The 25930-nt window shown below is 37.1% G+C and overlaps 1 long non-coding RNA gene across 1 annotated transcript in view; it reads left to right on the top strand.

The window, feature by feature from the left end:
• The window catches only part of LOC125613968, a 279644-nt gene extending 270082 nt beyond the window's left edge, over nt 1–9562 (top strand). The window contains exon 9 of the long non-coding RNA XR_007344605.1: nt 9552–9562. This is a non-coding gene — a long non-coding RNA (uncharacterized LOC125613968). The remainder of the gene's footprint in view (nt 1–9551) is intronic.
• The last annotated feature ends 16368 nt before the right edge of the window (nt 9563–25930 follow it).

Genomic DNA, 25930 nt, shown 5'->3' on the forward strand with positions numbered 1-25930 from the left:
TGTATATATATATATATATATATATATATATATATATATATATATATATATATATATACATGTTTATGCATGTACTTACTATTATTAGCTTACGTGCATAACATGGTCTATGCACATGTTGGCCACCTCCTGTTTCAAGACTTTGAGAGACTTGATATTCTGGCTTAGGAGACCGCACTGAGTTTTCACTGTATGGCAGAGTGAGCCCCAGCATATTGGAGATCCCTAAGTGGCAGGTATGTGCCACTTACATACTTACCAGAGAATTCTCAGATGGTTATTTAAGTTAGCCCATCAGAAAACTCTCACTGTTGGCTTTTCAACATTTTGATTATTACTGTTTTGGGATAATAACTGCCAAAGATCAGGCTTACATCAGGTAAATCTGATTAACATTAAAATTTTGATAAACTCAAGGATTAAAAGAGAACTTGATACTCAAAGCAATTTATGTGCTAGCCACAGGGACAGTGAGCAGCCCACCACTTGGCTCCGTGAAGTCAGGTGTTGTGTTTACCAGTGTTTGAGGTGGAGGAAATGAGAACTCCAGGGACCTTATGGGTACCCAGTGAGGTCATCAGCATTTCCTGACTCTTAGGGCTTTCTCTTACTCTGCCACAGTGTGACAACTGGTAGATTCAGTGAAAAAGTATGACCTAGCCAGTAGTAGAATGACTACAATGTCTTGAAGACCCCTGGAGAAGGACGACCACAACTTCCCCCTCTACCTAGAGAATCGTCGATCCTTGTACTCATGAAGTACTCCCATGATTATAGGATGCAGGGTTATGACTTGGGCGACAATCAATTTGTACTCATCAGGTATCTCAAACAATATTAGGGAGGATTTTGACAGGTATATCAGACAGTGAAGGTCACGAGACACATGTTGAAGTTTCATTTTTCTATTGCGTGGTGAGATGGAATCTTCAAGAGATGGGACCTGTTGGGATTTCCTCAGGTCAATTAGGGACATGCCCTGTTCTCATTTTTCATGAAAGCCTGGTTAGTTATTCGGAGGGTTGTTATAAAAGTCTAAGCCCAGTTCACAGGCTTCCTGTTTTCAGATGTGATCCTCTCTTCTACAGGGCTCCTGCCATTGCCATCTGCCACAAGGTGATGTAGCCAAGGAGAGGCCCTCACAAGAGCCTATACCATGTTGTTTGGACTTTCACACTCCAAAACCATGAGCTAAATAAACCTCTTTTCTTTATAAAGTCAACCTGCCTCTGTTGTTTTGTTATAATGAAAAAAAACAGATTAATATATCCATCTACAATTATTTCCTTTAAAATTTCTGGAATTGAGTTAAAGCTACTGTAAAATGAGAAACATTAGTTGACTTTACAAAGATTTTAAAAGTAAATGCAGTAGTGTTTTGAGAAAGGCTGTAGATTTCATAACACTGGCTATTAAATACCCAAATTAGAGAGATGAACAGGGATGCAGATGTTATAGAAGTGAATACAATTTTTCAGAATGTGGTTTAGATATTTGCTTCAAACAAATTTCTAGGTTGATAGATTTCAGTGATGAGGGAGCTCCAAAGTCTATATAGTACAACTGTCATTTTTGCTTGAATTTTTCTGTACAAGAGACCACCTCCCCGATTCTATATTTAGACAACTCAGACGGTTTGAATACTTTTTCCTAATGTTGATTCATAAGGGCCCTTAAGACACACAGTATAAGTCTGATTTCTTTTCTGTTTGTTAGTCTTACAAATATTTAAAGGAAGAAACGTTCTTTCCAGGGTCTTCTTTCCTTAGGACACACACACTCAGCATCCCCAGCCATTCCTCCCAAAGCATGAGCTCAGACACTTTCATCGTCCCTGTGGTTTTGCAAGCCAGTTGGTCTAACTGCCTTGTGAAATGTGCTTCTCAGAATTGAACACAGTTTTCTAAATATGGACTGACAAATGGGGAGTAAGTACGATGATCACTTAAAATATTTTTCTTCCTGAGTACTGGATCTCTATGAATAAGTCCTCCTGTTAATCTTCTTGACTATCACCAAGCAGTGGTAACCCCTAACTACTATCTACTGAAACACATGTCACACCACTAACAAACACCTTTTCCCTCATCCTTGGATTCAGCCCATTATTTTTACCCCAATATCTTTTTAAAATCCCAATTAAGGTATCTGATGCATTAGAAAATTCTCTGAGTCCTGTAAGTCACACATTTGACACAAACTTTCCTGAAGGAGCTCAGAAGAAACCTAGTCAGGTGACTTGTTAATTTAGAATTCCATTCCCCCAAATGAACAGTCCATTCGTTGTCAAAGAAAGAAGTGGATTTAAGCTATCAGGGTTGGTTTTGTTTGTTTGTTTGCTTGGCCTTATATTTACACTTTAAAATATAACTACTGACACCTGGAAGAAGTCATCTTGATAAACGATGAGTGGCAAGAGGAAGTTGGTCTGGGACCAACAGTTTGCTCCAGGTAATCAAGAGGGAATATGTCCTAAGTGAATAACTGAAATCACTGCTGCATACACCGATGTGTTAAGTAACTGGACTTTCCTCTTTCATGCTCTTTTGGGGGAGATAAATAACTCTCTTTGAAAGAGCAGATTTAGGATAAGTAGAGTTGGAAATCTTTTTATCCATATCTATTCCACAAAATAAAGTAGAAGTAAGTGTGGTGTAAAAATACACCTCTTTGGTTCCTTGCTGTAGTAACAATTCTCTGTGAGAGGAGAGGGAGTTAGGTAAGGTGGGTAAGGTCTGGCACCTATCCAGGGGTTTAATTACCAAATTGCCTAAAGAAACTCAGAATAAGGCATTTCAGCTCAATTCAAATTCTTAAAATGAATTGAAATTCATGAGAAAGCAGTTGTACAATCTGGCCCAGAGGACAGGATTCTTAGCAGGGCTCCGGTGTCTGATGGCGGTGGTGTCTGAAACACTGGAAGCCCTTCTCTCGCTCCTGTGCTGAGACGGGGCGGCTCTCTCTGCCCTCCATTCACTGTTGCTCCTTCCTTCTTTCTCTTCTCCCTGTCCTCCCTTCCTTCCTCTTTCTCTTCCCTTCCTCCTCTCCCTTCCATCCTCCTCTCCATTCCTCCCTCCTTTCTCCTTCCTTCCTATCTATTTTTACTGTCTTTTTGTCTCTCTTTCCATGCTGGTACCATTCCTGGAAGACTCCATCACCCAATGCACCTACGTTGAGGTTCCGTCTGAGAAGACAACAACGTGTAGAAAGTGGCCTGAGTTTGCCTGTGTTCTGTTTGAAAAAGAAGGAAGGAAGGAAGGAAGGAAGGAAGGAAGGAAGGAAGGAAGGAAGGAAGGAAGGGAGGGAGGGAGCAGAAGGGGGAAGGAGAGAAGAAAGGAGACAAGGGAAAGAGAGAAGAAAGGAAGAGAAAGGGAGGACGAGAGGGAAGTAAATATAGGAGGAAGGAAGGAGGAGGGCAGGAAGACAGAGGAAGGGGGAGAAGGGAGGAAGAAAGGGAAGAAAGGAAAGAAGGCAGGAAGGAGAGAGGAAAGGAGGAGGGAAGAGGAAGAGAGAAGGAAGGAAGAGAAAGGGGGGTGAGTAAAATAGGGAGGAAGGAGAGAAAGGAAGGGAGGGAGAAGAAAGAGAAGGAAGGGAAAGAAAGGAGGATGGAAGAGAAAGAGAGTGGGAGGGAAATAAAGAAGACAGAAGAAAAGAAGGAGGGAGGGAATTTAGGGAGAAGGAAGTAGGAAGAAATGGAGGAAGAGGGAGAAAGGGAGGGAGGAAAGGAGAGAAGGAAACAAAAAATAAAGAGGAAGGAAAGGAGAGAGAGGTAGAAAGAGAGGAAACAAAGGAAGCAAGGAAGGGGAAAAAGAAGTAAGGAAGGAAAGGAGGGAGAGAGGTAAAAGGAAAAAGAACGGGAGGGTGGAAGGAAGGAAAGGAGGAAAAAAGAGGAAGGGAGGGAGGGAGGGAGGGCTCTTCCCCAGACGGTTCCTATTCTTTTTCTCTGAATCCCTGGCACTTTTTCCTCTTTTGCTGTCTGCTCTCTGGCTGGTGAGATTAAACCCAACCCTTGGTTCCCATTCCAATGGTTGAAGCCACACTTCCATTCTTTTCCTCTTTGATTCACCAAGAGGTTCTTAAACTGGCCAGTGCATCAGAATGCCCTTGGTGAGCTATTAAGCCACAGGTTTCCGGGTTCTGGCTCAGGGTTTCTGGTTCAGTAGGTCTGGGATAGAAACCCTGAATTTGCATTCTAGCAAGTTGTCAGGGGGTGCTGCTGCTGCAGGTCCTGGGGCTCCACTTTTGAGAACCAGGGTTCTAATTCTAAACCATTCATTATTTCACCCTTTCTCAAGATCCGTCAATGGGATGAAGAATTCCTATTTCTTTAACCATCTTTACAGTGGCTCTTCTCTGAAGATTTTCCAAATCCATCCTTAGCTGATGGCTAGGGCTGGATATGGGGCTGTGGTCATTCTGATAGAGTAAAATTACCACCCCTTACATTTGTATGATGTATTTCTCCTGAAGGTTAGAGCAGCACTTTCTTATCTCCTATCTCATTTGTTTGCCTAAAACTCATGAGGTATTATCTCATCCTGGTAAAGAAAATCTTTGAAGGAAGAGAAATGGAGCAACATCTACAGAAATGTATACGATGGGATGCACTCAGCCTTCCTTACTCCAGATTTAGCTCCATAGAAATTCTTGGAGCATTTGTTTAATTTTTTTTAAATCCCAAGTCCAGTACAGGTTATTGAAGCAAGGTAAATTGCTTTGATCTATTAATATATTGTCAAAAAATAAAATTTCTTAATTTTGAGTTGTTATTGGTTATACAGATACAACCTCAGCCTAATTTAGAGAATTCTACTCAAAACAATATGAAAGTTTAAAAGTCTCTGTCCTGGATTTTATTTCTCTACTTGCAAGGAATGCATTTCAGTTATGATTCCACCTTTGGCTTTCAGTTCACTAAACACATTAAGTTTTGCAGTTAGTCCCAAGACTTTACCTCCTTTAAGAAAATAGCTTTCTACCTCCTTCTACAAATGGATTATGATATTGTTTTATTTTTTCCATTTATAAGATAATTAGGATTTGTACATCAGGAATCAGGACTTTATGTAGATAGATGTTCACAATAATGAAATGAACAAAAAGAGATTAGAGGGAAAGCAATTTCTCAGACACCAATTTTATTGTTTACATGATCTCAAAGTTCTGCAGCTCCTTAGGTCCCTTGGTCCTCTCCTTGCTTTTCTTATAACCCATCTTGTCCTTGTTTGATGACAAAGAAAATGAAGAGCCTGGTAGCTTACAAAACCATAAAGCTGGATTACATCGTGTTTTAAGGGTTCTATTATTTGCCCCTAAACTATTGTTGCAAAAGCAAAAGATTCTAACTATTTGACTGAAACTCAAATTGCCATCAGCAAAGTATTAGAATGAATCTCATTTATTACCACCAAGGAAATAAATAATCCTGATGGACTGTCTTTCATCCAAATTAGACTAACCAAATCAATTCAAATCATTAGAATACATTATATTCAATTATATATAAATCTGCCTTGTAAATAACCACTTACCTGCTTGCCCAAAGCAGTACAATGCTTTATGCTAAACCAACAGTTTCAAAAATTATAGAATCAACAGGCAAAATATTTTAATAGGTTGTTACATATTTTGTACTTAATCCATTCAATAAACATTAATTGAGGACCTACTGCATTCTGGGAATACAAAGATGAATAATACATGATCTGGCCCTCAAAGCTCTCACCTCGTAAGGGGAAAAGACACGTAGACATGCTGTTCCTAAAGACCATTTGATCTCAGGAAAATTAATGGTGTGGGTTGCTGCCTGATTGAGACCCTGGCAGGACAATGATAAAGAGATGGGGCAAATATCTAGAGGATGGCAAAAGATGAAGTTTGAAAGAGACGTCATAAAGAATCCTGTCCAATGCCTTCCAACGACCTCCTTTAGTAAATGCAAGTTTTAGATTAAGCAAAACATTAATAATGAATGTGGTGGGATTGTGTAGAAATGGTAAACACTGTTCCAAAGGCAAATAGAAATGATTCTCCAATTATGTAGAAAGGTGAGTTACTTGTGGCCCCATTTCTCTGTTTTTGTGGAATTATGTCAAGTATATTAAAAGCATATTTGAAGAGGAAGCACTGGCAAGATTATAACATCCTTTGAGTTATGTTTCCGTCCCTGAGGCAGCCCATCAGCTTAGGTAAGATGTTCATTCCTTTACATAGCAAGATGGTTTGCCCCACATCCATTTAGCTGAGCACATATGTCAAAGATGCACTTGGTTCTACCTGCAATTTTCTTAAACAATGGCACTGATCTGTGGCTATCTGGGCTTAGTGGGGACTATCTGAGATCACATCACATAAAGAGGACAGGGAAGTATATGTGGAGTAGAAACAAATTGGTTTATATAGGGATTGAATTTTTGATCATAAGAACATCAAGTCCACATCAGCTGATAGTACAGTCACTGAGAGAATTATCTTCTTGGTTTGAGTTTTTAAATTCCTTTCAAAAACACAACCCTAGCTCAGTATGTTAATTGAGTTTAGTGCTGATCTTGGGACCTTCGTCATATATTTGAGAGAAGAGGTCTGGTAGGAGCCAATCTGTCACATGTAGTGTCAAGTTAAGCCCAGATGTCAAATGATAATCTTCGAAACAGTGCCAAGGAAAATTTGAGAAGTTGTTTTGAGCACTTTAAAAAAAATGTCATACAAAATTCAAATCATATTCTTCCTGAGTCAGTCACATTTACCTTTTCTAGTGTCTCTTATTTGCATTTTCAGCCCTACTCCTCATCTTGCATTTTCTAGAATGTTTTGCAACGATGACTCTGACTCTTAGCTGATGACTTTGAGTAAGTAAAATTCACCCTGTCAACTGATTTTTTTTTTTTTGTCATTGTGGTTGTTTATCAAGTTGGAGTATGAAGAACTTTAAAAGTTTTATCCAGTTCCTAATAATGGCATTTGGGCATGTGACCAGTTTGGAAACAAGGTATCTCTGAGTTCTGATGTGACAATTTGCAACGCCCGTGCACAGGACGAGGCAGTCGTGCTGGAGAGAGGAGGTCTCGATATGTTCTTCATTTTGTGTGTAGGTTTTAATCACTTTTTCTTGCAACTGGACAAATATCTGACCATGTGAAGTTCCATGAACACAAGAACAAATTTCCCAAATATGTGCATAATTTAGTGTATAATTGATGTGAGTGACTCCTCTGTGAATACAATATTTCCACATATAGAGACTTTGTGTTAGGCCGGGAGCTATTTATGGGAAGCCAACAGAGGCTCTTGCACAATTGAAGCCCGGATGGAGTCCTGCTTTCTGAAGCTGGTGGGATTTTCTCCAGCATTATCCCACTCAGGAGTGTCTATGCCCAACACTCCACTCTCACGTGTCTCCTCCCTTTAGGGCCCCAGGCTTACCCTGTCTACCTATTAGAGAATAACTGATAGGTTAATCCTTCTTCAAGGTATTATTTAATAAGGTGGGTTCCTCCCATGGGCATTAGAGCTTTAATGTAGTCTAAAACGACTTAACAGTTCAGAGAAGGATTCTCCCATGATAGATTTTTTGACACCACGGCAGACACGGAGGGGTGAAGGGAGAAACTCAGGCTAAATAACTTTTATTCATGTTATTCAACACCCTTTATCTCTGAAAAACTGTTCAGCACAAGAGGCTTATCTTTGTACTCACAGCTTCTATTTTTTCCATTCTTTGTTCTCAATCATCTGGACTCTTAGTACCCTATTGTTTCTTCCACTTGCCTTCAAGTCCAAATCCACTGAAATTTAAATGTACATGTGCCCAGAAACAGGAGTTCTCTGTTCCGAAGGTGTCTCCATGATGGTTGTGACAACAAAGCTAGATTCATTCAGTCCACATGGGGAGGTCCAGAAAATAGGCTACTTATTTGAAACGTACCTGAAGTCTCTTAGACCCCAGGTAAGTGTACCACTCTGGGAATAGTTCACAATGGGATACGGAATCATTCACTCAGCATCTCACTGAGTTCTTCTGGGTCCGCTGGATGAATGCTAGAGGTCATCTGTACAACTCCACCTGCCTTCTCCAAGTGTCACCTTCAGTTATCCCAATTATTTCTATAAGTTCAACTACATTTTCTAGTAGATTTCTAGCCAGAGCTGAAGACACAGTAACACTGACCCCTACCCCAGGCCTTTAACTCTAACTCCTATTCTTCTTTATTTCTGTGCCCCAATGCTTGCAACAGGCAATAACATCACATTGGTCTGGGATCTGATACAGACGTGCATTTTGTCATGTAAGGCCAGGTTTGAATATCCTTTTAGTGACTTTTAAAAATATACCTTTATTTTATTTATTTGTTCTTATAGGGTGCTGAGGATCAAACCCCATGCCTCACATACTCTAGGCAAGTGCTCTACTACTGAGCCACAATCCAGTCCCCTTTTGGTAACTTCTAAAGACTGAAAGTTTAACTTTTAAATACTGCAAAGAAAAGGTACACATGGGTTATAGGATTTATTTGCCATATCCAGGATGAAGATGGATGGTGTACTCATCCTTCCCTCATCTTTTTTTTGCCTTACGTTTATTTCTATGCTTATTTCCAGTTTGTTATTTATTAACTGAGCTGTTGTTCTTTCTCAGCCTTATCTCTATTCTCCTTTATCATGTTCTTCTCTGGACCATCCTTCTGACTGTCCGACTACTTTGTTTTCAACATATACTTAAAATTATTAGCACAGATGTTCGACTACTTCTCACTGTCACACAGCACTAGAACCTGATTGCAGGGTAAAATGCTTTTAATGGCCATTCTGCTCTATCCCCTGCCATCAAGCCACTGCTCTGTCCATGAGCAGCTGCTATCATCATTTCAAATCTGAATAGAAACATTGATTCTTCAAGAAAGCCTTCCCTGACCTCCCTCCATTTAGATCTTGTCCCTTTGTTTGTGTTTTCGTAACTTGTTGTAGTGTCTCTCTTTATACCATTCATGGTTGGTAATTATATATTTGGACAGTGGTTTGATAAATGCTTGCCCCTTCCATAGCACTGTGAGCCTGAGGAGGACAGAGGCATAGGTTTCACTTGCCTCTTGCTTCATTCCTGGTTCATAAGAGGCAGTGGTAAGGGCTCATTCACATTCATCTTTACTAATACTAACTTTCATGATCAGACTTGTCTTCATTATAAAACCCAACCTGGCTTTAGATAAAGCATGCATAGATTCACCCTTTCCTTCCTTCTTTCATTCATAGATTCCAGACAGTTGTCAAACAGCAAGTATATATTGCATGACTATTGTGCTTAAACCCCTTGTAAGCAAACAGTTAAAAGCCCTGCCCATTGAAGGAACTCTTCTTTAGGGGAGAGAAGGCAATAGGTACATGATTCAAATTCAAAGAAGAAACAGTTATGTCTCCAAGAAAACTAGAGGTCACTTATTGCCTGGAAGACAGGAGAAAGCTTCACAGAGAAAGAAGACTGTGGCCAAGACTTGAAGGTTATGGAGAACTTGAACAGGTAGAATACCGTTGGAAAGGAATATTATTCTAGAGAGAGGAAAGAGTGAGACCCCAGAGTGCTATGTGCATGGAGAGGAAAGAGCCAGTATCTTAGCAACCTCAAAGGGAGATGATACTTGAAGTGGACTGAAAGTAGGTCCAGGAAGAACTAGCATGCAGGTTGCAGAAGTTTAGATTTTTATTCTCAGGTGGTACAGTCATCGGAGGCCTGAGAGAATGTGAGCTCACTTGAATTGCGTATTTGGAAGATTCACTTGGCCTCCCTGTGTTGTCTTTAGTGTCAATCTTGGAACGTCCATCACAGACATTTGGTACTTATTTCTTAGTGTCCCAGAGGACAGGGTCTCTGACCCCTGCTGCCATGGTCTGGGGTAAGCTGCCCACTTTCCCTGGTACTCATTCCCTGCAGTTTGAACCTTGGTTTAACATTTGCCTGGTCTTTGTTAACACTCGCTCTTGTTCTCTTTAAAACAATGGGCAGCTTCTAACACATCTTTTAAGCCAGATCTTCTGACCTCTATTTTCAGATAAGGAGAATGAGGTGTGTAAATGGCAAACTGATTTTCAAACCCAGATGTTTTCTGTCATAAGTTCACCATTTCTTTCAACTTTAGAAATAATGAATAAGTACAAGTCAAACTACAGCAGTTAAAACTTACTGAGTCCTCTATGTGTGCACTGAGTTCTAAGTGCTTTTATTTTTAATTTTAATTTGTTATATAATGACAACAGAATGCATTACAATTTATATTACACATATAGAGCATAATCCTTCGTATCTCTGGTTATAAAAAACTGAGTCACATCCTTCATGTCTTCATACATGTACTTAGGGTAATGATGACCATCACATTCCACCATCCTTCCTACCCCTATTCCTCCTCCCTTTCCCTCCCTCCCCTTTTCCCCTTTGCCCTATCTAGATTTCATTTAATCCTCTCATTCCTGCCCCTCCACAGCATATTACGAATCAGCATCCTTAAATCAGAGAACTCATTCACCATTTGGTTTTTTTGGGATTCGCTAATTTCACTTGGCATTATATTCTCCAACTCCATCCATTTACCTGCAAATGCCATAATTTTTTTCTCTTTTAATGATGAATAATATTCCATTGTGTACATATGCCACATTTTCTTTATCCATTCATCTACTGAAGGGCATCTACGTTGGTTCCATAGTTTAGCTATTGGGAATTGTGCTGCTATAAACGTTGAGGTGGTGTGTCCCTGTGGTATGCTGCTTTTAAGTGGTTTGGGTATAGACCGAGGAATGGGATAGCTGGGTCAAATGGTGGTTCCATTCCCAGTTTTCCAAGGAGTCTCCATACTGTTTTCCATTTTGGCTGCACCAATTTGCAGTCCCACCAGCAATGTATGAGTGTGCCTTTTCCCCCACACCCTTGCCAACACTTACTATTGTTTGTATGATTAATAGCTGCCATTTTGACTGGAGTGAGATGAAATCTTAGAGAAATTTTGATTTGTATTTTTCTAATTGCTATTTGACAAAAGCGCCAAAAATGTACATTGGAGAAAAGATAGCCTTTTCAAAAAATGGTGCTGGGAAAATTGAAAATCCATATGCAACAAAATGAAATTAAACCCCTATCTCTCACCAAGCACAAAACTCAACTCAAAGTGGATCAAGAACCTAGGAATTAAACCAGAGACACTGCGTCTATTAGAAGAAAAAGTAGGCCCAAATCTCCATCATGTCAGATTAGACCCCAACTTCATTAATAAGACTCCTATAGCACAAGAATTAATATCAAGAATCAATAAATGGAATGGATTCAAACTAAAAAGCTTCTTCTCAGCAAAAGAAACAATCAGTGAGGTGAATAGAGAGCCTACTAATTGGGAACAAATTTTTACTACACACACGTCAGATAAAGCACTAATCTCTAGAATATATAAAAAACTCAAAAATCTTAACATCAAAAAACAAGTAACCCATCAATAAATGGGCCAACGAACTGAACAGACACTTCTCAGAAGACGATATACAATCAACAAATATATGAAAAAATGTTCAACATCTAAATGTTTTTATATGCACTGAATCATTTGGTGACTACAAACATTTTGCAAGGTGGTTACTATTGTCGCCACCCTTTCACAGGTGGGGAAACTATGATAAGAGAATTGAAGTAACACACCTAGTCATGCAACTATTAAACAGAAGAGCCCAGAGGATGGAGACTATACTCTCTGGAGCCTGAGATTTACCATAGCCTCCTGCCTCCTAAGTTAAGGGCTATCCATATGCAAATCTACCTATTCACTGTCCCATACAGAGTAAGTGCTCAATAAATGTTGTCTAACAAATAAAAAATTTAAAAAAAATAAATAAAAATATAAAATAAATGTTGTCCAAATGTTAGTTCCATTTTTGATCTCAGCTAATACAGTGTGCACCAGTTTTTGTTGTCTGTGATTTGTTCATGAGATGCTCCAACACAGGTGGTCATCCCTAGTCTAATGGCTCTACTACTGGGCATTTATGTCTGGTGCCTAGGGTTCTCTATTCACTTCCTAGCTGGTCTTTCCAACCACATCTAGCCTTCTTGTTTTAGTTTATCACAGATGGCATTTCTTTTCTGTACTTACAGCAGGTATGGGATTTGGAATAGATCCACATAGTGATTGTCTAGGGAATGAGCCAATTATAAATTTGTAACTCTTCTATCAGCATTGCATGGGCTTCCAAAGATTATCAGGAAAAATCTTTTGGAATGGCGTGCAATTCACTGAAAAAATAATCAAAAGAAATTGAACTTAAAAAGGAAAACTAGTTAAGTATTGTGTATCTTCTGTGCTATGCCAGACACTAAGCATTACATACATTTGTGTTCTTTAGGAGCCCCAACAATTAAGGTGAACAATTGTCCTTCCATTTTACAGAAGATAAATTAGACTCAGAAAAGTGAAGTTGCCCATGTTCACAACCAGTGAGTGATAGAATTAGAGGACAAATATACATGTGTCTGCCTTCCAAGCTCATCCATTTGGTTAACAAGGATTTATGCAGTACCTACTATGAGTGAAGCATGCAGTTAGGTCCTGAGGATGGCCACAGCCCTGTCTGTAAAGAGTGCACAATGCAGCAAGAACACATAGCTGCATAAATGATAACATCAAATATGACAAAGAATGAGATAAAGGAAATACAATCAACTTGTGTTCCTTCTTTGTATTCCAAAGGTGGTAAAATTGCAAACTTCATTTTTTTTTTTTTAAAGAAATGTGTATGTCCCATTTAAAGAAGCAATCATGTCCTTCCTTTTGATCTTTTTACTCTAAGTTACTTAGGAGTTTATTTGAACAACTGAGGGTTTTAATGGTATATAAAGTACCATGATATATAAGAAACTTTGAAAATATGAATAGATATGGTCATAGGCAAGTAGAAGCTTACACAGAACTAGCAGTAGTAATTTGCAACATACAGGTTAGAAAATTCTAGAAAAGCTAGAGGGAGGGTCAGTTTCAGTACTTCCTTTTCATGAGCGGTCAGGGAAGCCTGGCTAGCATGGGATGATGCTTTGGTGATGGCAGTGGCAGGCTGTGGGCGGGAGAGGACTTTGTGCCCTGGTCTTGTTTACAATTTGTCTGAGGCTTCTTGAGCTCAGCCTAGCCAGATGGACTCTTCCTCTCAAATATCAGACCTGATCTTTTCAAATAAAACAGTACAAAGCACATTAAAAGCTTTGATCCAACTGTTTACTTTGCATTTGTGTGTGTTGGGGGAAATGGGGACAAAAGAAGGATTTATTAGGCCTTGCTGTGGGTGGCCAGTCAACCACTGGGCATGCTAGGGGGAAACTGGGAGCGCTCTGTGCCGACATATACTGGACACTTGTCAGCATTCAGACACCCTATGCACTTGCTGACTTTGTGGACTTGCTCTGAGGGCCTCTTTCTACATTTTCGATTTTCTGGTCCATGTAGTCATGAGACATGTAGTTATTTTCTCTGCTTTAGGGCAGGTAGGAGTCAGATACCTTTCCTTAAGAATCTCCTGGAAAGAAGTCGTTCAACATCTCTGGGTGACACCATTTTCCCTTTCCACGAGCAATCAGACTTTCAAAGCACTTTGCACAGAGTAACTTACTTGAGCCACTTCCTCTGAAACAGGTGGTTATATATACACACAGGTTCTTCTTTCTCTCTCTCATATACACCCCCATACACATACACATACATATGCTATACAGACGTTTCTGCAGCACAGATGAGAAAATTGAGAATTTTGATTACAAGAAGGAATAATATTTAACTGACTCCTACTGTATACTAGATACTTTCAACAGATGATCTCACTCCCATTAAGTAGGTAAGATCTCCACATTTTAGAGACGAAAAATACTAAAATATTCAGAGAGGTTTAAAAACTCTCTGGTTCAGGTACAATTGGTAATGTTATTTTTTATCATATTATAAAAGGGATACACCTAAGATTCTAAGTGTGTTGATTTCAAGATCTGTTTGGTCTGCTTTCTCCTGTGCTCTTGGCCTGAAGCTGCAAAGCTGAGCCCCCGGCAGGACATTTGTCTTCTAACTTCTAGCTCAATGTTCTTGGCCTCAACCAAACATCCAATGCAAAGGGACCATTGCTCTCAGAAACGCCTTTAATGTCTGTTTTTTTTTTTCCTTTTTTATTTATTTTCAGTAGAGACAGAGAACATCTTCAAGGAAAACTGCAGTAGAGGTTTTGAGATCAAGTTATTGAAAGGAAATTATATGGGCAGAATATACAACATTCTGAATGGGAATTCAGGAAACTTCTTATGCTTAGGAATGGGGATACAGCAAAACAGAGCTGCAGGTCTCTTTAGTGCAGTAGAAAAGCATGTCTACTGAGTAAGTACAGTGAATGGAGTCTATAGAATTGAGAAGGTTAATATAAAATTGTCCTCTTATTTCTCAGCTCCAAGTCTCTTTTCCCTCCCTACCCCAACCTGCTCTGCCCCCAGATAAAACTGTTGCACATTAAGCCTTTGGTCTCTGGATAGTTCAGGGATGGGCACTAGAGAGGAAAGGAATTTAGAAATCCCAGCACAAACACAATACATGAAGTTTCCTAAACTGTAGTGTTTAATGGAATCAAATAACTCTTTTCAAAAATTCAGTTCTTTAGATTTTAAAGAGAAAACAGGCATTTTGGAACACAAAGGTAAAACCCAATTATTTCATGTTTATCAAATAATATTGAAAACATCTAGTTGGTGTGTGTGAGAGAGAGAGAGAGAGAAAGAGAGAGGCAGGGAGAGAGAGAGAGGGAGTGAGAGAGAGAGACTAGGTACTGTAATTTTAATTGCTTGTAATCTAACTTGCCTTTTTGTTCCTTTTTTCTTCCTTTCTTTCTTTTCTTTTTTTGTATCAGTTAATCTGTTGGTTACATTTTCAGCTTTTCTTTGCTTCTGGTTTCATTTTCAGATGAAAAAATGCTAGGCACACAGTGCTGCTGTCTGGTTGCCATGGTGACCACAGCCTATTATCCTGCCTTGTCATTCATCAAGAAAGAATTACACTTGACAGAGGCAGAGGAAAATGCCTGCAGTCTGCGGCATAGGAGGAAAAAAAGCTTTTCTTGTCTTCTATGTATGTAAAGGGGCTTTAATGCCCGTTTAGCTACATGTTTTATTTAGCATTATTTATTACTTGTAACGACAATAATTGATACCTGTAAAAAATACATCCCCTCCCCCCAAAGTATTTAACTTGCAATTTATCCATTTGCTTTGCTCTTCCATTTCAGACCTATACCTAGTGTCGTGCCCCCACCCTCTGCCACCACAAACACTGCTTTCGCTCTAGTAATAGAAACAGTCAAAGGATTACGTTCTCCACAGAGAGTGATCAGTGCAAAGATAGCTAAACAAGCCAGGTTTTCTTCCTAAAATGGTGTTTCATAATCAACAGTTCTGTTGTCTTGCTATTCCTAAAATTAATGAATGCCATACTTAATCAATAAATAATTGAATCTAACTTTTGATTAAATTATTTCTCCAAGTGTGCTATGTCTATGAAATATAGTGTCAGCAAACTAATACAAAACTACAGTGATCTTTCCATTAGATAATTGAATATAAAATCATGGCTGCTTTTTTACAAATTTGGATCCATCCCAAATCCATTGTTCTTCAAAGGCAGGAAAAGGTAATTACTTGTTACTCGACTATTTCTCATTACAGCCATTTGATTAACTCAAATTATTTCCAAAAATAAATGGTTTAATAACTTTTGTATGTTTAAACACCTAGGCTTTTGTTTATTTTTTTTTAAGTCTGATATTTTCCACCTCATTATTCAACTCTTAAAATGACTGTATCTGGCAGGCCATTTTAAACAAGTTTGCTGATGGCTTTTGCCTTGCTCTCCTGGAATTGTTTGATTTCCTTGTTAAGGTCGAGAACGTAGTTGTAAAATAGGCTCTATTTTAAGTTGAGAACCTCCGAGAGTGGCCTTTGAATATCTGTTTGATCTTTTGTCTCTGTGATCAGAGAGAAGATGGACAATGCCAACACTCCATCTTGAGTTGCTAAAATATCAGCATTTAACATAACCGGAGCTCGTTGCAACTAAGCTGGGCCAAATTTGTGTTTCCGTGGGCACCAAGGATGAGGAGCAATGAACTTCTGAAGTTCAAGTTCTGTTTTTCTAAAGACAATTTTCCTGCTAGAATTAAACTTAACCAGCACACACAGAGAAATACAAAATCCAGTTCCCACATTGCAAGGGAAATGGAGAATTGCATAAGTCTTCTGGTCAGTTTTGGTTTTGAGATGGTTCAGATTCTAACCTTCCTACTACTTCCTGAATTATCTGGATAATTTTGGCAAGAGGAGGTTTGGGGGTGGAGAGGGATAATTCTAAGAGAATTAAATAATTATAGCTGTCAGGAAATCTGTCCTGGATTTTATAAATTCCTGCGTAATAACTCAAAATCTCTTGATCTCCACTGCATCTAAGGTAAGTCCATTAATGCATACCTATCAGCATCCGTTAGAGGCCCTGGCTATTTAAAAATGCAGAAACTCTGGAATGTTTTTCTTTAATTTTGACACTTGGGAGAGCTAAAAAGAAACAACAAGAAGAGGAGAAGACATGTTGAGTTTAGAAATGTGGCTATTTCTTACTGGTTCTAAACTTTTACTTTAATATTACAGCAACACCACTGTTCATTTCCTGTTAAACTTCAAACCTCCCTTTTGATTTTCAAATGTCCCTTAGGCTAATGTTTTCACTGAAGAATGAAATGAACAGGCAGAAACAATTAAGCGAGCAGATACAGTGAAAATGAACACCACCCTGCACTTTCACAGAAACTGGAAGTGTATGAAGGAATTCTGCTTGGAATCTGATCCTACAGCAGAAGGGCTTTTGCTTCTTGTCATTTTTCTCTTGCCCACCCTTAATACACACCACTTCCCCTTCATGGAGGAAAAGAATTTGAGCACACAAAGAAACTTCTAAATGCTCACAGGCCTGGGAAATATTTTCTCTGCTGTTGCTAGTGCAGGATAATCTCCCAGAAAGAAAATCCACCTAGATATTTTCAACCAGCAAATGTCTCCCAAAGCCTGTTAAATGTTCACATATGTCCTTATGAAATTTGTAATATGGATTGTTTACATAGTACTGATTAAGGGCATGAACATCATTAAAAAGGATCAGGTCAGTTTAAGGATGGAAAGTTATAAAATCAGAATGGAAATGTAACCTACAAGGAAAAGTGCAGGTTTTTTTAAAAAAAAAAATCTTAATAATCTATGGCTCTTTATATAAAAGACTACTTCAACAGCCCCAAAGCAAGCTGTTAAAGAGCCTTCGAAGTTCTATCAGAAATTAACAAGGAAGTAATTAACTCTACCCCAAACAAATCTGCCAACACATGTTTATAGCATTTTTGTCACTTTGTGAAAGCTGTATCTTCCTTTTTAGTACTACACTGAGAGATTTTACATGGCAGGAGCTTGGTTTTCCTATTTGGGGGACTTATTTTGTCAAAATACTATGCTATCACACACAGAGACTGGTTACAACTTACCAAAGCAAAGGTGCTAAGAGTGAGGTACCATTGAATTGATTTGGGGAGACTCTGTATTATTATCTAACATAAGATGGCTGTGACACATTTAAGATTGGTTCTTTCTGAATTCAAACTTTATTTCTAAAGACTGCCATGGGCAATGGGAAGTTGTGATACACTGAGGGTACACAAAACACTATATTTAAACCTTGTGTATGTCCTTCATATTTATAAAGATGGAAGGCATCCATAAGCTTATACTGAGTGGAAGGGATGGTTTTATTTTTTATTGAATCCATCCCTCCGTATTTTCCCAGTAAAGCACCTCTCGTAAACCAGGGTCTTTGTATTTTTGTTGTTGTTGTTATGGGAATATATTTTTAAATACCAGTATAATAGTTTTACTCTGCAATAGGGAAGATTTGAAGACAGCTGTTAGTAAACATAAAACCAGCTATATAATGGCATTACAACGGATTTTTTATTTGAGATTCCAGGATGGGGTAAATTTGTTACCCTACCAAATGACTGGCTCCATGGAAATTGACTTCACATAATGGGGAACATTTCCCTGGAAAGAAGGCAATTTATATTAGTTAAAAGACCAAATACTGACACACTTCCTCTTCTTTCTTATTTTTTGAAAAACAAATGAAAACAAGCAAAAAAAAATCTATTTGGTGTCTAGACTTGAGCGCTGTTCAGTAAACCATTGTTCCAGGTGTTATAAAACTAGTCTATAAGCAGTTTAAAAATGAATTCTTAGCCATCCATGGGAGACTTAGGGAAACAAGACATTCCACTATGCAGATTGGCATCACTTGATCATCTTGCTTATCTTCCCAACACACAAAAAAGATAAATCTAAAATAGCTTTGGATGTATGTTCCAGCACAAAATTCATTTTCTGATCACAGTACTATATTTGTTCAATGTCAAAATGATGCTACAGAAAGAAGAAAAAAATGGACAATGGTGGTCATAGGGAAGGTGTAATTAAATGTATGAGAAAATCTATTGATATGGTTATCACTAACCCTCAGAAACTGTCACCAGGACAATATGAGATTCTCTTTTGCCACAGGTCCATAATGATTCCCCCAAAGATCCACCCAGAACCTATGAATGTGATCTCTTTTGGAAAGAAGGTCTTGACAGAAATAATTAAGTGATGGATCTAAAGAAGATCTCCCTTGATAAGGCTGTGTCCTAAGTCTAATAATGACTCCTTCCATGAGGCAAGACGGAGAGAAGAATCACAGTGGAGAAGGCCAGATAAACATAGAGACAGAGACTGGAGGGACAAGCCTTCAAACCAAGGATTGCCAGGTACTCCCAGAAGCTGGAAGAGACACATGGATATTCTGTCCAACCCTGCCACCACCTTGATTTTTGGACTTCAGACCCCAAGAACAGTGTAAGAATACCTTTCTGCTTTTTTAAGTCATCAAGTTGTTACAGTAGCCCTAGGAAACTAGGTAAAGGATCATTCAACAACTAAGACAAAAAATGAGAATATTAGCAGACAGAATACAAGGGAGGATAGAACGACTGATCTGTTAGAAGGTCGTGCATGCAACTGGACCTCATGACCAACCAAAACTCAGGGACAAATTTCTTTCAGAACATTCCTTCTTTCCTCCTTGTGTCTCATTGAAACTGTCTTTTTTTTTCACCTGGCAAATAACGTTGCTGCTGATATCTCCTGAATTTTCCATTTCATGGCTTCAATTATCTCAGAATGATAGTTCGGTTTTATATTTCTAAATCATGTGGAAGGATTCTATGTTTCTAACTTGGGTCATGCCTAACCAAGAATTAATCAACATGACTAAGTGGCCAAGATCTTACAAAATATGGCAGCTCCTAGGGAACTGGGAGCCAGTGGAAGTGCTAGGCACCCAGGTGTCCATCACCCAGGATCTTTTCTGTCTGTAGGGCTGTAGTTATTTTTCTGAAGAACAGCAATGTGGCATTTGCAAAGACATTTGTTCTGTGGACAAGATCTGCCAGTGAGTCTGAGCTTTGCCATTTATGAGAGGTGTGACATTAGCAAGTCACTTGACCTTTCTGAGCTTCCTTATCTATCATCTTTTGAAAAATGAAGATAGATTCATTGTTTGATAAGTACCCTACATCCAGAAGAATCTCAGTAATGTTTGTTAATGATGATCATAGAAGCATAGAACTTAAATGGACCTTACAGACAGACAAGGTTAATCATTTATTTTTCACAGATAAGATTTCAGAATTTAACTTGGTGAGAAAACCAGGGCAAGAATTTAGGTTACTTAAGTACCAGATTAGTGCTTCTTTGTTATTTTATAGGATCTGTCCTCATTCCTGTGGATATAAAATAAGGTCTCATATGAAAGGTGTCATTCAACTAAGGAAAAAGTACTTCCCTTAGAACAGACATTGAAATTAGGCATTAGACAGTGATAGCGATGTCAAAAAAGAAGGTCCAAAGAAGTTGGTGGGAAGCTAAGATATAAGGGACCCAGCTGAGTGCCTGTACAATTTGCCTGGCCATAAACCTATAGAATGTAATTATTTTAATACAACCAACAGAAAAAAGACAAAGAAGGTAGGATTTGAATGAACCCTCTATTTTTCAAGGTATATTGTTTATATCTACCTACCCTGTGTTTTTTTCTTTTGCCATCTCTTATTATTTAATGACAACATTTTGAAAGAGACTACTGCCTTAGTGTTGTAATGAAATCAAGAGAAAGATTTTGCTTTTGGGGATTGGGACAAATAGGAACAACTATCGTTATGTCTAGTGAGTACATTTCAGCTTGTTTTTTAACCTTATAAAAAGTTAAAAATCTTGATACTGGATGCTTATGTTTTAATAAGATCAACTGTGCTTTCAGTTTGCTCTGGAACAGAAAGACCCAGTTTCTTCAGAATCAATGAAACCTACGCAGACTGTTGGATATGTGTGTTCAAGTGTATATTAGCACCACACCACTCGTAATATATGGCATTTACAAAAAAGTGTGTTTTTTAAAAGTCCCGATCTGTTAGAAATACTGCTTTAAAAGACATTTCTGAGCCCAAGAATGCTACCTGTGTTCACTGTTTAAGATACAGTCACTATCTCTAACAGTAGTTCATAGAGTTCTTTAATATGGGAATTTTTGAAGGCAGCACAGGTATTGCTTGAAAGTGGTGGGATGTGCACTTTGGCTAATCCAGTCAGTTTAGGTGTCACTGTCTATCCAACAGAGTAAGAATAAGTCCATCTAGGGACAGATCTTTAAATTCCAACTCCCAAGTGTTGTCAAAGCAAACATTGGGCCAGAATTTCCATCACTACTTGGTGCAGTCTGAAACTCATTTTTGCTTTGGTGGGTAATCTTCTTCAGCGTTCCTTGCTATTCTTGTCCCATAGCAGTCTGGGCTGCAGTAGTGCCCTTATCAGAGCATTTCAGATAAGTTTCAGTCCTCAGATCTGCAATTTCTCAATACTCAGATTTTGTAAATACAATAATCTTTTTATTTTTAAGAAATTTTTTTCTCTTGCTATGGCCTCTGTGAAATGTATACCATTTTATTTTTGCCAAAGAATCTGTTTACATGTGCAGCACTTTATATGCTTATGCGACTATGAAATGCTCTGAAAGAGAAGGGAGTGTTACATATCCATTTGTCCAATTCCTTTAACAAGTGTTCCCTGAGTCCCTATTGTGTTCCAGATTATGTTCTAGGTACTAGGTACTAGGGATATATTAGTGCACAAAGCAGGCAAAGTTAACTTGCCCTCATACAGTCTATTAGATAAAGTTGATAGCGACAATGAAAACCCAACAGATGTAATAGATAAGGTATGGGGGAAAGGAAAAAGAGCAGAGGAATGGTAATCAGGAGTTTTAGCAGCAAGAGGGGTACAGGTTGCAACTTCAAACAGAATATGTAAAGGGAATCTCATTGACACAATTTTTGGACAAAGACTTTAGGTCCAGGAGGGAGTTAGATGTAAGTATACAGAGCAAGTGCATTCCAGCGAGCTGGAACAGCCACTGCAAGGAAAGAAGGAGAGTGGGCACTTTGCTGCTGGTGGTGGGCAGTAAAATACTCTCCCAGGACCATGTGCTAATTCCTGGAACCTGTTAATATGTTGACTTACATGGCAAGGGGGAGTTTAGCACATGTGTTTCAGTTAAGGATCTTGAGATAGGGAAATTATCTAGATCATTCAGGTAGGTCTAAAGTAATCACAAGTGTCCTTATATGTGAGAGGGAGGTCAGAGAATCAGAGAAGCATGGTGAAGGGAGAGGTCACAATGATGTGATTGCTGCCTTTGAAGATGGAAAGGGGACATGAACCCAAGAACTCCTGTAGCCTCTATGTGCTGATGTTAGGGCCCAGATTTTCCACTAGACATCTAGACTGAGTACAGCCATATTGAAACCTTGATTTTACCCACTGAGGCCCTTTTCAGACTTTATTATATGGATATACAAAAATAGTATAATGTTTCCATTTTTCTGGTCAGTGCTCATCATGGTTGTTTCCAATTGGGGCTATCGTGTCAAAAGCTGCTATGAATATTGTTATACAAATCTGTGTGTACACATGTTTGCATTTCCCTTGGGTAAATACCTAGAAGTAAAACTGATGACTCACAGACAAGGTATATGTTTAACTGTGTGGAAAATGTCCTGACCTATTTCAAAAGAAGTTGTATCATTTTATATTTCCACCAATAATGCATGAGAGCTTCAGTTGTTCCACCACCCAGAGACATTTAATGTGGTTGGTCTTTCAGTCATCCTACTGGGTATATAGTATTATCTCACTGTGACTTTATTTTGCATTTCCAGATGGCTAGGACCATTGAGTACTTTTCCATGTGCCAACTGGCCATTCATACAGTTCACTTTGTGAAGTGCTTTGTACTCATTTTCTGGTTGTTAATTTAACAATGTTTTCATTATACTTAGTAATTTCTGGGTTGTAACTAAAAGATACTTTTCTCTCCCAAGTCATGAATGTATTCTTCTAAAAGATTTAGTATTACAGAGATATAGGGTTTAGGTTTTGGTTTATAATCAATTCCAAATTAATTGTTACGAATGGTGTGAAGTAGGGATTTTTTTCTCCATCATAGATAGTGAATTACTCTAGTATTATTTGTTGGGAATAATTTTCTTTCTCATTCAGTTATTTTGATGCCTTGTTCAAACCTGAATCATATAAGCATGGGTCTGTTTCATACTTTCAATTCTGCTGCATCAATCTCTTTGTTAATTTTTATACCAATATCCTAACTTTTTTACTTTATGTAATATTTCATGTTTTTAATGTCTTTGTAAATGGTATGTTTATAGTTTCATTTTTCAATATTTAATTGCTGCTGTGTATAAATTCAATCAAATTTTGAGCTCAGACATTGTATTCTGTGACAACAGTAAATTCACTTATTACGTTCAGAAGTTTTGCTTTGTTTTTTGGTAGGTTCTTAGAATTTTCTACATATACTGTTTATAATTCAAGATGGTTTTGCTTTTTTTCAATTTGTATGTAAATTTTCACATAAATTGTCAAATTTTCCTTATAAATATAGTCATTGTTAATATTTACTTATGAGACTCTCCAGTTTGAATAATCTATAGAAGTATCCTTCCTTTCATTTTTATATCAATATTTACCTAGGAGATGTACAATTTTATTAATATTTTAAAAAACTATTTTGTAGTTTCACAATTTTTTCTTTATTTGTTAAATTTCTGTTTAATGGATTTCTGCTTTCATCCTTATTATTTATTTCCCTATTTTTCTTTTGGGGGCAACTCACTTTGATTTTTTTAACTCCTCAAGGCAGAATCTTAGATTATTGCTTTGAAACTATTCTTATTTTCTACCATAAACATTTAAATTTTAACTTTCTTTTAAAACACTGCTTTAATTTAATTATACAAATACTGATATGTTTTTATTTTCATCTATGAGAAAATATTTTCTAATTTCCTTTCTCAAACTTATCTTTGACATATGGTTTAATAAGTATTTTAACTAATTTCCAAATATTATGAGAATTTCCAAATTTTTTTTATTTGTTTCTAATTCTATTGTGGTCAAAAAATATATTCCAATTATTTTAACTACTTTACATTTATGGCCCAGCACAGAATTTATCTTGGTGAATATTTTATGATAATTTGAAAAGAAAGTCGTTTCTCCTATTGGAAGAAGGATTTTATAAATATGGGATTAGGTTGTGTTGATTGATAGGATGTTTCAAATTTTCCATATGTCTATTGATTTGTTCTATTTATTGATTTTATGTCTAGTTGTTCTACCAACTGAAATCCCCAACTATATTGAATAATTGTTTATTTCTCTATGTTCTATTTTTGCTTTATCAATTTTAATGTTATGTGTTAAAAGCATACCTTTTTATGATGATTATATGTCTTCTTTATAATTTGATATTTTCATTATTATAAAATATCTTTATCTCTGGTAAATCTATTTTTCCTGAGGTCTGCTTTGTCTAATATCAATATAGCCACTCCATCATTCTATGACTGGTGCTTTCATGGTACATAACCCCCATTTTAATTTTTTAATCTTAATGTGTCTTTGCAGTATATGTGAGTCTATACAAACAGAAAATATTGGATCTTTGCATTTAATAATTTCTAAGATCTTCACTTTTTAATGAACTATTTGGTCCTTTTACAAGTAGTATTTATTTAAATGATTAAGATGTATTTATTTAAATAATTAAAGACATCCATTTTGCTATTTGTTTTCTATTTTCCCATCTGTATTTTTTTCTCCCCCTCCTCTTTTCAGATAATTTTCAATTGATTTTTTTATTCCATTTCAGATCTCCCATTGGAATAAATATTCCTCACTTTATTTTTTAATGGTTGTTATAGGACTTAAATGGATTTTTAATTTATCATAATCTACCTTGAATTAGTATCAGTCCATCTTATATAAAGAAACAAATTTCCCCTCCTGTCCCCCCACAATATTGTTATTCATTTTACTTTTACATGTTACAGAAGCTATAAATCACTGTTATTATTTTTTTTCCTTAAAAGAATTATCTTTTAATAAAAATTGAAAACAAAAATATAACTTTTACTTTCCCATGTAGTTGCTATCCCAATGTTTGTTTATTCCTTTGTGTAGCTCTAAATGTTTATCTGGAATTTTTCCAGTTTCAAAAGCTTCCTTTATCATTTCTTGTGCCATAGAGCAGATCCTCTGGTGACGAATTCTCAGCTTTCACTTTATTTTGTCAAAGCAGTGTAGTATTAGTTTATCTTCATTTTTGAGGAATATTTTCTACTGGGTATAGAACTTTATGTTGACTCTCATTGCCTCTAGATTTTAAAAATTACCCTTCTATTATATTCTGTCTTGCATTGTTTTTGATGTGAAGTCAGTAGTTTTTCTCCCAATTACTTCTAGTTATGTAATGTATTTATTTATATGTATTTATCCAATTTCTTTTAAGAATTTTTTTTTAGTATTACTGATTTTTCAGCTATTAAGTGATGTTGTGCCTTAAAGTGGTTATCTATGGATTTATCTAGTTTGGATTTATTAAGCTGCTTGGATCTCTGAGCTTATAGTTTTTGTTAAATTTTTAAAGTCTTCAATAATTTTTCTTTCAAAAAATTTCTCTTTTCTTTTTCTTTCTCCTCATTTTCTGGTACTCCAATTCTATGCATGTACCAGAATATTATCATTGCCGACTGAAGCATGATTACTTTTTTCAATAATTTTTTTTCTGTGTTTCAATTTGGATAATTTCTATTTTCTTGTATTCAAATTTATATATTTTTTATTTTGCTATTAATAACATTGAGTAAAATTTTCATTTCATGTGTAAACATATACACACATCTAGCAACTGAAATCCACAACTATAATTGAATATTTGTTTATTTCTTTCTGTTCTATTTTTGCTTCATCAATTTTAATGTTACGTGTTAAAAGAATACATTTTTAGGATGATTATATGTCTTCTATACACATCTGTGTTTTCTGAGAAGAAGTTTTTTGTTTCTTTTTTTATTAGAATTTATATTCTTTTTTGTGTTTTTCTCCTTACTACCTCGCTTGATCTATATTTTACTTTAAATCTTGAACATATTTATAACAGTTTTTTAAAGTTCTTATCTGTGCCAGGAACTGATTACCCATGCATACAAGAATGAGACTAGATCCTTAACTCTCATTCTGTACAAAAGTCACTCAAAATGGATCAAAGACCTAGAATCCAAGCAACCGCTAGAAGAAAATAAAGGGTAAACACTCCAATATATAGGTGTAGGCAATGAGTTTCTTAATGGAACCCCCAAAACTCAAAAAATAATGCCAAGAATTAATAAAACGGATGGCATT

The sequence above is a fragment of the Marmota marmota genome, unplaced genomic scaffold (genome assembly GCF_001458135.2).
Source record: "Marmota marmota marmota unplaced genomic scaffold, marMar, whole genome shotgun sequence".
In the NCBI taxonomy this organism is placed as follows: Eukaryota; Metazoa; Chordata; class Mammalia; order Rodentia; family Sciuridae; genus Marmota; species Marmota marmota.